Raw genomic sequence first — 17,948 nt, 5'->3', positions numbered from 1 at the left:
TTATATATTGAGTCTAATGCAACTAAATCTCATAATATTACGGTAAAATCAGCATCATGCTGGCAGTAGACTGTGCTACAGTGTTTAATAAAGTGGCTACTGGGTGGATATTAAGGTCAGGAAGCTGCATAACACAGGGGATTTATGTCATTAGAGAGATTACATTACAGATTTATGTCATCATTATAATCCAGTGTGTACAAATAATTTGAAATACATCTAACCATTTTTTTAAGCATTTGTGCCCTCATTCGATGGTAAAGATCAACAGGAAACACGAGGAGAAGGCAGCATAGTTCCCATGGTGCGTGTGTCAAACCACAGCCCACAGAGCGCTCAGTCATCAACGTTTTTAAGTGGTTAGATGCTTGAACATCTTTATCTGCATTAAAGCTAATAAAGAAAAAAACAGCAAGCACCGACATTAACGTGATACGTAAAAAAAAAAAAAAAAAAAAGCAAAAATCCCCCAAACGCATACTGAACATGCATGAGTAAAGCATGGCCTCGTGTCCCATCTGAACCTCTCCAGATTACACTCATGTGAGAAGAGCACAGTTAGTTCCTGCTCTCTCTCCCTCTCTCACCATTCTCCTCTTTCACATGTAAATGAGTCTTTAATCTCTGCTGCTCTAATAGACAACCATGGCAACGGAAGGCAGGCCTAATGAGGCAGGTTAAAATATGCCTGCATACAAGCACCACTCACACAATCAACAGTTTAAACAAACACCTACACACACACACAACCACGCATTCACTTGCATCCATGTAGCGTAAGCGTCGTCGCCTATTGCTCCGCTGCTGCTGAAGTTGCTACTGTTGGAGAGAAATCTCTGAGAGCTTCTTCAGTTTCTAATTTTGGAGGCGGTTAATTGAGAGACACCATTGCAATTCAAATTCAAAGCCTTTAAAAGATATTGTGCGTGTGTGTGTGTGTGTGTGTGTGTGTGTGTGTGTGTGTGTGTGATCAGTTGCCTGACTAATTAGGGAATCGGTTTAAATGAAGCATTAAATTAATGATCCATCTAGTCTGCTCCAGTGCATGAAAACCAGCATGAAATTTATGATCGTAAGTGGAAGTGATCTTTACAAAAAGAATAACCAAAAACATAACTGACCTCAAACACAGTCAGCTCAACCAGCTGAAAGATGCATGGAACTCAAGATGCAGCGCTCACACACACACTTGCAGACACATGCACACACACACAGCTGATAAAGCTCTGAATACACCATTAAAAGGCACTCAAGTAGTTCTCATTTCCATGTGAGTGGTACTGATGCTACAGCACTCAGTTGACTGTGATTTACAGCCATATTAAATACATTAGACCAACATGTGTTTTCAGCAAAGGGTTACCCGCAGAAAAGCTTTTCAGCATGCTGCAGCACCAAACCTCAAACACACACACACACACACACACATACACACAGTGAGAAAAGGACAACGGGGGGGGGGATGCATGTTTGTTGCATGAGAGCTACAGTATAAGAGCGGCACACTGTAATTATTGCATTAAGAGGATCTTTGACAGCACCAACCTTTTAACTGGTTACTTACAGAACATTTTGTTCTTAATCTTTACAATTTAGCTGGCTCACATTCAAATTTGTATGGCTGTCTTTGTGATGATAATTCATTGTCTGGTTGACCTAAAACTAAACTGAACCCTCAAACAGCTCATTGATTCATCAAGTCTTCACTTCCAAGGTCTCAAACTGGTGCTAGGCCTCACAAACACAGCCATCCGATTACCCACGCATGTAGGCTTACATCACATCAAACTTATCTCTTGAACAAGAAACTGCCACAGCAGCATTGGTAGATTTAACCAGAGATGTCATCATGAGATAATCATACTAATACTGGTGCTCTTTGGTCTTTTCATTGGTTTCCATTGTGCAATCACCAACTGTAACGGCACAATGGAAATAAAAAATGACAGCCATTTGTTAAAATCTAAATAGAAAATTGCAAATTACAGTAATGCTGCCCAAATAATTATTAGAAAAGCTCATTTATTCTATTCTACTTCTCCATGTCAGCTGTTCTGCAGCAAATGACCCGCAAAATGTTCCAAATCCCCCCAAAAACACAGCGCAGATGAAAAGAACCCGTCAGTCTGTGAGAGCTTCTCTCATTAATCTTTTTTTTTGTTTCATACATCCTCGCAGGGAGCAGAAGCTGACACGTTCCCGCAACACCTTTCATTGTAATTATTCTGTGTACACCGACACAGTGCTATCACCTCACACTGGGGTCTGTTGCTACCCCAGCCTAATTAGCAATTAACAGTCCTATAGTGATGAAAACACCGTCCACCGGGATTCACTGCGGGATAACGGCTGTAAATAAGAAAAGAAAGAGCATTTGAAACAAGACTCGTACTTGTATCCTTTCATGACGTGTAATGAATCTAATGAGTGATTGTTTCTGGATATTAATAAATAAGCTACTGCTTGCTTTATGATTCCAGCATGAACATGTTGTTTAGTCTTGAGGATAAAGGCGTAGGCTGATGAGAGAAAAAACACACTTTGTCTTTCTATCTTTGGTGCAATGTTATTTTTACCCTGAGGCCCAACACAATTAACACCCACTGCCAACTGGTAGGCTGTGTGTGTGTGTGTGTGTGTGTGTGTGTGTGTGTGTGTGTGTGTGTGTGTGTGCGTGTGTGTGCAAGCTGCAAACATCTCAGTGCACACATAAACAGCTTTAATTTATTTTTTCTATTAATTTAGGAAAAACACAGTTTTTCCTGACAGAATGAGCGCCCTGTCTCGATTATTAATGCGTTTACATATCTAAACACGCATCATGAGGGAAATTTCTGTTTGACTGATTTATGTTTTCATCATTTCCGACTCCTAATTAATTGCTCTTCAGAAGTTAATTTCTCAGTAAATCTGATATAAGTGTGCAGTAAAGCTGTGTTTGATTTGGCTCGCAAACAAGGCAAATTAGGGCAACACACACAAACTTGGAGTTAAAAAGAACACGCACACACACACACACACACACACACACACACACACACACACACACACACACACACACACACACACACACTCCTCAGATTGATCACTTAAAAGCAAATCAATGGCATTTGGACGTTTAGGAACGTATCAGTAAATCAGTTTAACTGGTTACAATACGAAACAATAAACCTTCCTTCAGAGGTAATGAAAGAGTAAAGCCCCTTCCATTAATTTATTGCCTCTGTGTGGGTGTGTATAAATGAAATACGAGTGGATAATCGCAGGCCAGGAATTTTTCTGGCAGTGTGACTGGGCAGGTTGGTATGCTGTCCGGAGGAATGCGGAACCTGGAAAGTCAAAACAATGTTCGACAAAGGAATGTGGGGGAAAAGTGACGAAGGACCCAAAAAGGGCCGCGGATGACAGGACCAGGGTAAGGGATGCAAAATAGAACCAGCCAAAAAGTAGAGAAGGAGGAAGAAAAGATCAAATGAAATGCCAAGCGGTTTGTTTGTTTTTTAAGTCATGCTGGAATAAAAATAGTGCCATCCAGATATATTAAAGTAATGGGAAAACTATTAAGTATAGTTGGAATTTATAGCCTCTTCTCAGCCACCCCCCAAAAAAACCACTGTGTGGAGCATGCTTTTAAGGAAGAAAAAAAACAAGCATATGCATACTGCTTAAGTGCTCGGTTTATTATGAGGCTCTGAAATCCCTCCATAAAGGTGGTTTTGCCACAACAACCGTCTTCATTCTCCACCTTCTCCCTGCCTCGAGCCTCATCCATGTTCCAGCCTCCAGTGTCCCAATCCAGAATCGCTCTAAATCTGTGTAAATAAGGAAACGCTCCCATTTCGATGCAAACCGCAAAAGAAAAGATGCATGAAAAGATGTGTGAGCCCTGTAACACAATACAATTCAGAGGTGTGGAAATCTCCCCTCCTTAATCCAGAAATCAGTGCTGTGGAAAGAGGGATTTGGGGGCTGTCACTGCTAAGCTCCTTGTCCCTAGTGTATTATTGAAGCTGTGGCATAGAAGAGAAACACTAGGAGGATGATACCACCTCTCGTTCATCATAAACAGGTTCTAGGAAAATAAGCAACTTCCCATACCCAAATTTTCAGGCGCGACATAGAGGAAGAGTGATATGGATGCTTATCTCTGTCCTGCATCTGGGTATACACAGCCAGCCTTAAATGCTGAGCCACAATCTTTACATGATTATATGGTGTAAGCTGGTGTCTGGAGGAGGAAAAGCTGGGTGAATATCAAGAATGCAAAGGTGTGTAATTGTTTATTAGCAGTTTCACACGTAGTTTTCTTCGTTTTTTAAGCTCCACAGCTTCTTAAAGATTACATGCAGACACCTGCATTCAGATAGACAGAATGAATTCACTGAGAGATCTGTTCACGCATATTTGAACACTGTAAAATAATTCCCTTAAACTGCAATGAATTACTGAATATATTATAAGGTGTGTAATTCTCTCACACCTTCAGGTAATTGGAGGGGGGGGAAAGCAGTACTGGAGCTGCAGTAATGCTAGAAATGGAGCTTAAGTGATTCTGGCACGCTGGAGCCATACATAAGGCACAAGCAATGGTGGGGAGGTGAGTGGGTCGCAACTCCAACCCTGTTCTATTCATAGACCCTGCCGATAACAGGTTGACTACTCTGGGAGAGCAGCGGGGACAGAGAGGGAGAGGGGGAGGGGGAGAGGAAGGTGATGGTGCGGAGACAAAGGGAAAGGTGCAGCAAAGATTCACCTGTGGAAAGGAAACAGAACGGAGCCGGAGGAAGGAAGCATGTTTTAGGGTTAAAGTGGGAGGATAAAACAGGGGATAACGAGGCATCTGGAGCAGAGAAAACACCACCCACACACCTGCAAGGCAGGAACCTCACACTTTCAAATAAGACTGCTGATGACAGTTGTGAAGAAAAGAGGGATTTCCATTGAAATAAGGTGGAGTGGAAGGCAAAACAATGCAAGGGGGAAACTGGAGGATTTCCAACGTTGCAAACATGAAGAATCATGTCCCCCTACTCCATCTCCCCCTGTTACATAAAAATAAGCCTAACCCTACTTTATGAAGTGAGGTGACGGTGAGGCAGACTAAAGACAGACACAAGAAGCAGCTGCTGGGATGGGCCTATCAAACCAGACTCTTTTGGCATGCCCAAGTACAGTTCAGTTACTCACATTTTTAAAATAGCTTATTACAGCAGCACAATACGGTGGTTACGGAGTCTAGGAGCTCACCACACCCCACAAATACGTTCCATTCAATTCAATTTATAAAGCGCTAAATCACAGCAGCAGTCGTCATGAGGCAGTTTATATTACAAGGTAAAAACTTTATAATAAAAACCTCAACAATCAGCAAGCACTTGTTGACATTGTGAAGGAAAACCTCCCTTTTAACAGGTAGAAACTTCAGGCAGAACTAGTAATAATTAATGATTAAATAGAGAGTGATGTATGAACACATGGTGAGTGTAATAGGGAGAGTGAAGATGATCCAATACATCATGACAAGGCTCAGCCAGCTGAGGTCTGTTTCAGCACAACTAAGAAAAGGTTCATGGTCACCTGATCCAGCCCTGCTGGTGTGGTGGAGGGGTCAGCGCTGCACTGGAGAAAGGAGTGAGAAATTTGCAGCTTAAATAGATAAAGTTAATTTAGGAATGTGTGTTTGGTAAATGACTCTGAGAAAAGTGACTCATTGTATGTGTGAATGATGCAATGCAGCTTAAGTTAACTATGTGAACTATCTCATAAGTTTGGCTCTGTTCAGGTCAGATATATGTTAGCGCAGGAGACCACGTCCTGTCTGTCGGCAGCAGAGGAAGCTGATGCGCTTGAAGAGATTAGATCAGTGTTTTAAATACAATACCGGCAAATCACATCCTGCAGCCATCAGCTTTTACTGTATACTGTCTTATGTAGTCATCAAAAAGTCTTACTTACTTTTAGCAATTGTTGAATTGGATTCAGAATGGATGCAATAAAAATAAAAGGTCCAACATTTCTTCTGAAAGCAGGGGCTGTGGCTCAGGTGGTAGAGCGGGTTATCTACCAATCCGCAGGTCAGTGGATTAATCCCTGAATGCATGCTGGAATAACCTTCAGCTTGACACTAATGCCCAAGTTGCCCACGATGCATTCATGAGAGTGCGTGTGTGTGAATGTTAGAAAGCGCTTAGGCATAAATATAATGTATGTAGTAGTAGACCCAGCTGAGTTGAAAGGTGCTATGTTTAAGTCCAGCTTATTTTACCACAAGCTCCTCCAGACTGCAGGTGGATCAGTAAACAAGAAACAGCATTTTTTGAGAGACAGAAAGAAGAATAAAAAAACAAGATCTTATACTAAATACTAGTATTTCGTTCATGAGGTCAAGATTGTTATTGAAGACAGATTTTGTTGGCCCAAATAAGTTTGGCAACTCATGTCAGTACAGAGAGACCACACAGGAAAAGAGTTTGGATTGAGATTTCCTCCAGTGACAGACTAGTCACCAAAGCCATCTGGCGGAGGCACAGGCAGACTCTTTCAAGCAGGCCTTGAGACCAAAAACAGAGCTGATTAAACACAAAGGGCAGCATTGGTTGGGGTGGCTTGCTTTAGGCACCGCTGACATTCATGAAGCCCGGTTTCAGTAATAGATCTGTTCATTTCAAGGCTTATCACACACACACACACACACACACACACACACACACACACACACACACACACACACACAGCATGGCAGTTTGTACTCTGAAAAGCTCTCACAGCATGAGCAATTTTATGCTTTCCTGTGATAAAAACAAGGTGAACTTTAGACATATTCTGTCAGGTTTTGAGCGTATTTCACCTGCGCTGCAGCTACTGTTAAGCTATGATCTTTTTCGCACAAGGCTTCTGTTGGTCTGTAGATAATTTCATTAATTATGGAGCAGTGAAACCAATAACAAGCATGTTCCAAAATACATAAATAAATATATAATCTGTTGATTTTATAGAAACGTTTCTGCCCACTTGACTTGATTCACTCAGTTTCCTCTGATTGAGATTGGAGCTGCTTTTACTCCATGTCACATGGCCGCTCCATCAAGGAGCTCTGCCAACCTAGCCAAGCCCCCTATGCCAACGGAAATAGCCTCCTCTAATTTAGCTGGACCGGCTACATTCCTCGCCTAAAACAAAGCCATTGCTGTTCACCATATTAAGGCGATCTTGCAACAGATACCAGTTCCATGTTAAAACGGACTCTAATCCCCCCTTTCATGCTGGCCTCTTGGTCCTCATCCAGTTGTACTAGTATTGACAATTGAACTCCCCCGGGCATGTGCACTCTCATTTTTTCTGGCTTTAGTAATAACAGTGATAATGCATTTTATAAATAACACATGTTTCATTACATGCAAATCTCGCAGGGGAAATGGGGAGAGTGGTGGGGGGTTAAGCTACGTGATAATTAAAAGCAGGTAAAAACAGCATGGAAAAGAAAAAATGTGCAAGGGTTTAGAATTAGAGATCAGCTAGTGATAACTTTGAAATATTGTGATTATTAGTGTATCAGTGTTCTTAGGATTGCCTAAATGTGCTTGGAGGTGGACAGGGTGTGCATTCTAGATGGAGAAGACACCTCCTCCAAAATTCTAAACCCCCTGTGCTTTATGTTACACCTTAGGCCCACAGGATGAGAAGGGATCCTAGACCTGATGATGCTTCAGATGTCATTTACACTTGGGTCAATCGAACTCTCCTTCCTCTTATCCACCCTGCTCATTTTCCTTCTCTTCTCCTCGCTCTCCCTTCACATGCTTCCTTATTTTCTGTTGCTCCCTTATTCTCCGTCGGAGCCCTGACCCAGACGTCTGTTGCCTGTCTGAGCTCCTGCCAGATTCCTGCAAGGGGAGGAATGCACAGGAGGGCCTCACCGAGTCGCAATTAACATTTCGTCATTGCCGTGCCTGCACCTATGCAGGGTGCTTAATGATGGCATATTCATGAAACGCAAATATTTGCACTGAAAAGCAGTCTCCCAGCGACCGGCGAGAGTAGAAGGGAAGATAATTGAAAGGAGCTTGCGGCACTTCTAAAAAAAAGAAGAAGAAGAAGAGCTGAGATAAATGGAGGGCTGTGCTTTAAAGAGACTGGTGGTAGCAAGAGGATACCCTGTGAGGAGTGTGTAGTGACAGGAGAAAACCCTCTCTGTGGGGGACAGATGCGCATGCTGAGAGGACACCGGCATGAAAAAAGAAAAAAATCCTGGCACATCAATGTGAAGAGAGATGTAGAGAGAGCAGGAGAAGACAAGGAAGGGTGTCAGGTAGATTTTTTTTCTTTATTTTATAGAACAGTGCCAATTTAGATGGAGCATTTTAGAGGTATGCTTATTATACACAGAGAAGAAATCAGAGGGAGAGAAAGACATGATGCACTGATTTTCCAAGAGGAGCAGACTGCATGCTGTCCTCCATTTCCCCAAAGAACATCCCTCCCTACTGCTGCCCCCAGCTGGGAGCGCACACACACATAGACACATACACACATGTGCGTACACACACACACACACACACAATCAAGCCTGGCTGTCTGGTTGGGGGAAGGGTATGCTGAGATTCAGGGAGATGGAGAGGGATAGTGATGGAGAGGGGAAAACGGGATTGGTGAGGAGACAGTGAAGGAGAAGGATGCAACAAAAGGGAGGGGTTGATAACATTGGGAGAAAAAGAAAGAAAGAGGGAATTGAGGGGATGTCGAGAAAAAAAGGACCGCGAGCGAAGAGGCGAGGAGGTGGTGCGGCAGTAACAAAAGAAAAGGAAAAATCACGTTACATATGGCATCACTGCATTTGCGTCTCCATCTGCTCGCCAACAGTCAGACTATAAATCACCCACCTGACTCAGCATACCACTCTGTCCACACACACGCTCACAAACACGCCTCTCTTTTCATCATTCCTGTTCTGTCTGCCACCACACACAAACACAAAATTCCAGCAAAAATTCCCCCCTTCCAGAGAAGTCATTCAGGAGTCAATATCACAGCGCACACACACCCACTCACACACACAACGCCCCTCTTCAAATGTGCACGCTTATACATGCACCCCAACCACCACCACCCCCAACCCCAAAGCACACGCATACATATACAGTATATGTGCACACTTGCACACACATGCAGTCCTAAACGAGACAGCTGGAGCTATCAGACCAAAGCCTGAGAGAGCCAGCTTTCTTCAGATGGATTTGAGATGTGGGCTTTACCGTATCATCTGCCAGCACTGCTGGGAATGAGACGTCACAATCATAAGAGCCTACTGCCTTATAAGGCAATTATCTCTCTCTCTCTCCCCCACCGTGCCCTCGCTCTCTCTCTCTCTCTCTCTCTCGCTCTTCTCCTCTTCAGTGGGGGGAGGGATGAGTGGTTTCAATTATGTGCGACAAAGACCAAATTAGGCACCTGGCAATTTCAATATGGCCTCTTTATCTGCATTAAGTTGATAGGATGTGGTTTTGATGAGGAGGTAATGTGGTTGCATGCATCTCAGCCTCATGGATGAACATGCCTATTTGTTTGCACACAGGTAAACAACTTGCGTTTGTATTTTTTGTGTATTGCAAGAACAAGATACCTGCAAATCTTCTGGAAAATTTGAATAAGATGTTCTTTTATTTTATTTCCCCTTTCCTGACGAGGAAAAAAAAACACTGCACACTGTCGTGCACATTCCATTATGCCGGTCACACAAAAGCTCAGCAGCAGCAGCAGCAGGCCGTGATCGATCCGTCGGCAGCTTTGAGGGCGCATTGAGACTTTAGCCTCATTGACTACTTCACAATCAATAGTAGCTGATTACTGGCTGGTGAAACTAGCTAGAGTATCTGTTCTGCTGCTGTGGTTATGCACTGGGTTTTCACACATACAGACCACTGTGAGCACAGGATATAGACTTAAAAACCAGTAACTGCTCTTCAGCATTGCTCTCACACAAAGCACGCTGTAAAATGTGCAAATTGACAGACACTGAAGTATAGATAATCTGTCTGAAGGAGGATGGGAGGTTGCAGTTGTATGGAAGCTGTCATCGGTCCGTCTGGATGCTGCACACACGTCCGTGAGATACGACAACAATAGGATGAATGCAGCTTTTATTTAAATGACCTTTTCGGCTATTTAGTTTAGCACAGTCCACCTAAACCTATTATCTCCTGACACCATATTTGAGACTGGAAAAATCAACTCTTCGTGTTGTATGAGTGTGCACTCAACCATCCCCTTTTTTCCATCTCCATGTATGGTGCTCCTGAGTAAGCTGTGAGGGGACCGGCGAGGCTCGCTGCTCCTCTCGTTCTCTGCACCTCTCTGGCAGCTCGGCGTCTGCGCGGTTCTAATCCACTGAGCTGCTCAGGAAAGAGTGCTGACGGTGCCCTTTTCCATCTACTATCCTCTAATCCAGCAGGGTACGGGGTCTGAGAGAATAATCCTGGATTAGGAAGTCTCCCAGTGGGGCGACCGTGGGGTCCCTTGTGGGGGCCCCGTCACAGTCAGCTGTGCCTGAGGCGCCATGCCTTTCATGGCGTGAGAGAACATAGCAGCCAATCCAAAGAAAGAAAAAAAAACAAAAAAACAGGCAAACAGTGTCTGATTAGTAGTGAATTGGTTCAAACCTCGCCTTGTCACCCTGAGGGGAGCTGCAGTGCTTATTGGAGATGAATAATGGTAAAGAGGGATAATGGTGGATAGGCCTTGTGATGTTACAAGCGCTTTGAATGCAAAGATTTAGATTCAAGACTGGGAAGAACTGAGCCCCCAGCACTTTATTACAACGGGATACACACTAATTGATGCATTGTTGGAATGGCAACAATTTTCTTAATGACATCCCTGAAACGTGTGTGTGCGTATGTGTGTGTTCCCATCTTGACAAACGCAGACATATTTCAGCTGAGGGCTTCACAGTCTGCTGGGAAACCACACAGATGCTCAAAACAATCACAAATAGTGACACAAGATTTTACTCAACATGTGTCACGTTTCTCATGACGACTAAGGTGAAAGCTAAACCATGTTGGGGATGAAGAAAAGTCATCCACATAGATTGTACTGCCACCCCCACCGCACGCACTGAGCAAAGATGTAGCTGCACATTAAATGAAAGGACACTTTCAATCTCTTCAAATTGGCTTTCTCCTTAAACTGAAGGGAAAGGCAATTTTCATCATCTTCTCTATCTAAATCGATGACTCTCTGCCAAGCCTGCATATAGATGCAATTAAATGCAAATTAATGACACCGCGCTCTGGAGAGTTTTTCCTGCAGGTCAATACAAGATTTGTATTTCGGTCACCCTATTAAAGATTGATCCAAAGCTCATCCCGAGGCTGAGAGTCAGGGCACAGAGTATTACCGTGGCTAACTAATCAGTAATCAACAGGCTTTTCCATCTGGGCATGTGACGTCCTCCCTCAGCACACAATCACCAGTTTATTTACCTGCATGGCTGCCCAAGAGAGACGAGAGTTTGCGTCAGTGCACACATCCCACGGCCCCAGTGAAGCACAACGGAGGACGGCAGGGACAGCAGGGAGGCTTAATACACTGAGCGTCTGTGTGGACACATTGTGGCTACACCTCAAGATGACTCCAAACTTGAGTCATCATGATTGGGTAAATAAAGTGCAAAGTGGCTACTTCTACCCATTTTTGTTGTTATAATGGACAAATAAGTTTGTTTAGTTATCTAAATGCTGATGTTCTTCTGGATGTTTGCCATTCTGCAAAATTTTAGTCCATTTCTTGGTTGTTTTAAGATTTTCAGTCCTGTCTGTGCCACTCAGTACATCCATTTGTGCCCAGTGAAGACAATAAGCTTTTAAATCCTCATAAATATTTAGATATGTATTTTTAAAAAAGGTTTAAAGATGCACAATTGTTGGAGGGGACTATTTCTAGTTGTGGATTAATGCGTGTTTGGTTTTTAGAGGGCCTGGATGATGTACGACACCTCGTCTACATTTGTAATAATAAAGAAACATGTCCCACAGTGCAACTCACTGATGTGTTTTTGTGTGTACTTTCAGGCAGCTGTAACCTACATACACGTCTGTAAACACAATGAAGCAGCATTAGCAGATAGAGAAAAAAAAGCACATGTTCAATCTTGTGCAATTTACTGAACTTTCATAATATGAAAGTAAAGGAAATGCTGTGTTTCCTTCCTTGTTCTGCCTCTACCAAAATATGCAAACACACACACACACCATTACCACCAGGAAACCCGGCAGGGAGAGGGAGGGGATCTGAGATATGCATGCAATAATAGAGATATGTGTTCGCATTCACCTGCACTTTCTCTGCATGTCACATTCACACAACCAATTGCAAAGTTAATGCGGCACACAGCACGCTCCGCAATCCATCTCAACACCTGTGACATATCTCAGAAGCATTCAGAGACTTAAAACAACCCACAAGCTCTAAAATACACACAAAGTCATAACATATATCTTCACCCCTGTCACCCTCAATCCCCCGTCTTACTACTCCCCCACCCCTCCGCCGTCCCCGTCTGCCTGTAGCTATTTTGAGAAACGCCTCATTTTTATTTCAATCTTGTGTATGATACAGTGCATGGCTGCCATAAGCTGACTCCTTCACCTAAATGACAGCAACAGTTGAACAGAGCACTGAAAAGACAGGCATTTGAAAGAGCTCCTATTGTGATGATAAGAGGGCAAGTCAATCTATTTGCATTTATGGATGAAAAGAAATCCTTTTTTTTTTTTTTTTTTTGCATTTTTCATGCATGAATAGAAGAAAAAAAAAGAGACAAGGACACAGATGTATATGGGAGTACGAAACCACCGATCAGCTTGTGTCTTCCGTCACGCTCGATCGGTTTTCCTTGCTGAATGATATCGGCAGCAATAAGCAAATGACACGCTACGCGGAGAGTGGAATTTGTATGGGAGATAGTGGCTCTTTTTCTGAATGTATCGCACTGTGAGTATTGCTGAGGTCTGAAGATCAAACGTAAGCCGAGCTGGATGAGCACTTTACCAGAGCAATGAGGCAGTAATTCAAGAAGCAGATTCTTCTTTAATGCCGCTGCAGACCTTGACTGTACAGAGACATGGTTCTCATACTTGCTGGGTAAATTCAATAGGTGAACCTGCTTTGCCCTTCTTCAAATTTCAGTGTAACTGATCAATATATAAATGTAGTGTTGCACTCGTGTGAGCGTAGTTTGTTTCGTATATCCTTTAAAACCACAGCTAAAAATGAGATGGCCCTAATTTAACTTGTCACTACTGTAAGAGATGCAGTGATGAGTTAGTGTAGTCTTTTAATTTTTTACCACTTATAATGTGCATTCCACAGTGATTATGTTATGTTGTTAATATAATTTAATTTAAGGTAATCAAAACATGACTGAACTGAGTAATGTTATATTCTTTGCAGCACCATACATACTGCTACCATGCTGAATTTGTAAGCTTGCTGACTTACAAACAAATGAACAGTCGCTAATTTTTATGGGAGTGTCATTTTAACAGTAAGAGAAAAAAATCCAGAAAAAAGAACATAGATAAAAGTTATAAATTAAATTTGAGTGAAATAAGTATTTGACCCCCAAGCAAATCATGACTTAGTAGAAGCAGAGCAGTAAGAAGTTTCTTGTAGTTGGTCACCAGGTTTTCACACGTCTCAGGGGGGTTTAGTTTGCTCCTCTTTACAGAAACCTTCTAAATCCTTTAGGTTTATTAGCTGCTGTATGGACACTCAAAGACTAGTGAGGCCACTCCATGACCTTAATGTGCTTCTTTAGCCACTCCTTTGTTATCTTCGTGGTATGTTTTGAGTCATTGTCCTGCTGGAAGACCCATCCATGACCCATTTTCAATGTTTTATAATGTTTCATAATGTTTCCACATCTCTGCCTGACTGTGGCAATGGTGCTTTTTGACTTGTAGTCAGTATTTCTCATCCTCCAAACACGGCGGGTCGAACTGATGCCCTCGATTTCGGTTTCATCTGACCAAAGCACGTTTTCCCGCCCCTTATCGGAACCATTTAGATGTTCACTGTCAAACTTAAGATGTGCCCCTGGTGTCCTTTGATTGCTCATTGCTCTTGCCCATGGTGGTGGACAGGATGGACAAGTGTGCGTCATACACATAAGAACTTGAGATCAGGATTCTGTCTGGATTATAATGACATGCAAATCAATTTATAACTTTAATTGAATGAGTTTTTCTCTCGATTTCTTTGTTGATATTCTCTCTCTGTTAAAAAAAAAAAAAAAAAAAGAAAAACAAAAAACAACACTACTATAAAAATTAGACACTGTTGATGCCTTTGTGATCTGAGCAAACTTACATGTTCAGCAGGGGATCAAATAATTATTTTCTCCCACTGCTGATATTTAACAGTACATTTGTTCTAGATTGCAACAGATTGACAGCATAAAACTACAGTCTAAGTATATTACTGCATGGTGACAGCTCAAGCAATGTGCCCAGTATGTAACGGCAATCTTTCCACTGAAACAAAGCTGCACATTAAAAGTAACGTCGCCATTATTCTTCCCTTGCAACTGCCTCTGAATGCTCACTGAGAAAAATCATGTCAGGACTTGCAAGTGACACATGTGGAAAAGTGCATGTGCAGCTCTGGCTAATAAAGTCGATCTATCACTGCAGTAACACCAAAATCCCCACTGCAGTTCAGCATGAGTCTGTCCTCTCATGCTGTTATCAGACACCCCGGTGGATCAGCCTGCTGACTGCAGCCCTGGAAGGCCCATTAACACCTCCAGAGGGTAGAGCCCAGCCCCCTCTATAAACAGCCCAGCCGGAGGTCCTTCCTAATGGGCTAAGCTCATTCCCAGCCTGGCCTGCTCCAGGTGTGGAAGCCGAGCCCTGTAATTGATAATTAGGGGGTAATAACCCAGCATTCGGTGCAGGCCTTAAGACAGGATAGTAGCCAGGCCCCACACTGTCACTCAGTCAGAGGCAGTGGAAACTAGAGAATTGAGGAGGAGGTGGGGGTTAAGGGCTATAATTCAACAAGGGGTGCATTTGTCTAGAGGTGAGGAAAAAAAACTTGGAAGCAATAACACATGTATACTCAGGCTGGATTTAGAGTATATGCAAGGACTGATAGAGAACACAAAGAGCCTCCACAGAACTCAAGTGCTTTGCGTAGGTCACTGATAGCGTGTGTGGGGCTTATGATACCACAGGTAACAAAGTGAAGCTGCAGCACTGTTGGGGTTGTGCTACAATAGGTCGACCATGTATTTCCACATACACCCATTTCCATGTTACTGTTAAACCACAGATTTTATCAAAGTGATGCACTAAAAATTATCTAAGTAGAAATAAGGAAACTGCAGTTCTCAGGTAGACTTAACAAACAAGGTGATGTTTTGTGTCTTTTGTGCCTTCGTTGTGGTGTTTGATACATTTGGATGTTCTGTGAATGAAAATGGCAATTGTGCTTCTTTTTCTTAAAAAGGGGGCAGAGGCCAAAGATTTGAGTAATGAAAAGTGGCAGTTTATTCATTTATGTATTTATTGTCATTTTCCTTTTATCTAGTTTCCTGTTATAGAAATGCATTAGCCCTGAAAGAAGCTATCAATCAGGGAGCTAATGGGTTGTAATTGCAGGCAGGGAGGCACCCACATCACAAGCGGCGGGGTCCCTGTACAGTAGAGAAAGACCTACAGTGGATTCGGTCCCTGGGTGATCCCAGGTTAGAGGAAATTCTCAAGTCATTTTCCTTTTGAAACCATTACACTCATCTCAGTGCAATAATCACCCCGGCTAGTATATTTATGGTTTTAAACAAAAGTACATGGACGAAGTACGAGGGAGTTTCAGAAATTTCTGGGAAAGGGGGGGGGGGGGAAACCCTGACTGTGTTATTCATAAGATTTGAGGATTTTTCCAGAGAAATATGTCTGAAATTTGGTCTTCCTGGAACCGCTGAGTGGCTAAACCAGAATACCTGCTCTGAGTCGTTCCACACACACAAAAAAAAAAAAACCACTCCGTCTGCTCCAGCGTTTCTTTTGAATTCCAAGGAATGACAGCATCTGATACTCTCTACAGCTGTCTGTGATAGTCACTCGATTCCTGTCAAATGCCTGAGCCATCACTCACTCTCACACACACACACACACACACACACACACACACACACACACACACACACACACACACACACACACACACTGTCAAACAGCCACGGCAAACGGCAGAGGCTGATAAGACTTTGCTAGACAGTTTAGGGTTGAACTCTGGGAAACACGCCGTCTGCCTCTCATGGCTTCTTTTTCTCATGGGAGGCCTTAAAATGTTTGTCAGAAAACCGGAAAGGAAATCCCTCGTGAGACAGAATTCACACCTTGTCTTTTTCCATCTTCGCAGAGCAAAATGAAATGGGAACAAACAACACTGTATGCTTAGGGGATTCACAGGAATGCCAGTATTTTGTGGAAATGCCAAATCTGGTCAGGTGTTATGGATTTCTAAAACCCACAAGTAAATAATGTTTTAAATGTGGCTTATATTCAAGGCATTATTGTTAACCATGTTTTACATTGGCAACAGTTCACCCCCAAAAAACTGCTAGCATCATTTGTCAGTTTAGTTTTTGAGATTAAAACTGTGGAATCAGCTGGATATGTTGGAGCTAGTAGCTTCATGTGAAATAATCATTTATCTTATTTCTTTCTATATGATATCGATCTCAAAACCATCCCTTCCCCAAAGTGTAAATACAAAACATCTTCCTGCACATCACCACAGAGATTAAATCAAGACCGTGCAACTTTAAAAAGAAAAATGGAGCTTCTTCCTCCTCTTAAAAGTAAAAGAGCAATTTAAATAAAGGAACCCATGACTTTCGGTTTCTGAAGTCCATGCTGGAAGAATGAGTAAAAATAGCAGAGGGATCCGCAAAGCGTCATTGCTGTTCAAGTTATTGGTTTACTGTTGGTTTTAAAAGGTTTTGGTACCATTATTGCTATTATTAATAAGAAGAAGCTGACTAACCAAACATAAAACAGGTGTAGTACTGTGATAAAGTCTTAAGTCTTCCTTCGTGTCTTTATATGCTACTTCCAAGATTCTGGAGAACCAGAAATTTCTGGAGATCTTTAAAAGTTTCGCATTTTCTGCTTTTTTCACTCATTTTCAGTCCAGTCCTTATACTGATCATTTTCAGATTTTTCTTTCCTTCTTTTTTATTCATTAAAACAACTTAACACACATTATGAATAATTCAAGCATAAAAAGGCACCTAACTTAAGGAATGAACCAGTGTTGCATCGACACATAACAGACAACTTGGCAAAGAATCAATTTTAATGGATCTTTAGGCACTTTGTTACTAACTGCCTGTTGCATAAACATTGATTGGTTCACATTTCTTTAGTGAATCCACAAAGAAATGCCAAAGATAACACAGTTTGACTGGCATGAAATAATATTTTATGCACCAAGAAGGTGACTCCCAAGAGCTACAAACCTAAAGCTTGATATAGCTCAGCATGGTGAGCAGTGTGTGCTTAAAAGAGTGAAGAGGACAAATGAAGAAGGGCCAGGACAGAAACAAGTCTAGAGTAGGTGAACAGTATCTGAAAGTAGTGTTCTTTAGAAAGAAAATCCTCGGAGATTCATCTGCTCTTCACTGAAAATTCATCGGAAATGGTCTCATTGGAAGGTTGGCTGACAAGAAGTCATTCTTAAGGAAGTGGGAGGAGGGAGAAAAAAGGCTGAGGTATGCCAAGTTACAGAAGAACTGGACTAAAAAAAAAAAATCAGTGGCAACCGGTCTGATGCAGTGTTGAATCCAAATTTGGATTCATGGCAATGATCTCCAGTAAAAACATGCCTGATAGAAAAACTCAAAACAGAAAATATACCTTTCACCAATTAAATCACTGAACATT

The sequence above is a fragment of the Perissodus microlepis genome, chromosome 4 (assembly GCF_051167445.1).
Source record: "Perissodus microlepis isolate ML-2025 ecotype Zambia chromosome 4, ASM5116744v1, whole genome shotgun sequence".
In the NCBI taxonomy this organism is placed as follows: Eukaryota; Metazoa; Chordata; class Actinopteri; order Cichliformes; family Cichlidae; genus Perissodus; species Perissodus microlepis.
Note: the sequence above shows the minus strand (reverse complement) of the source record.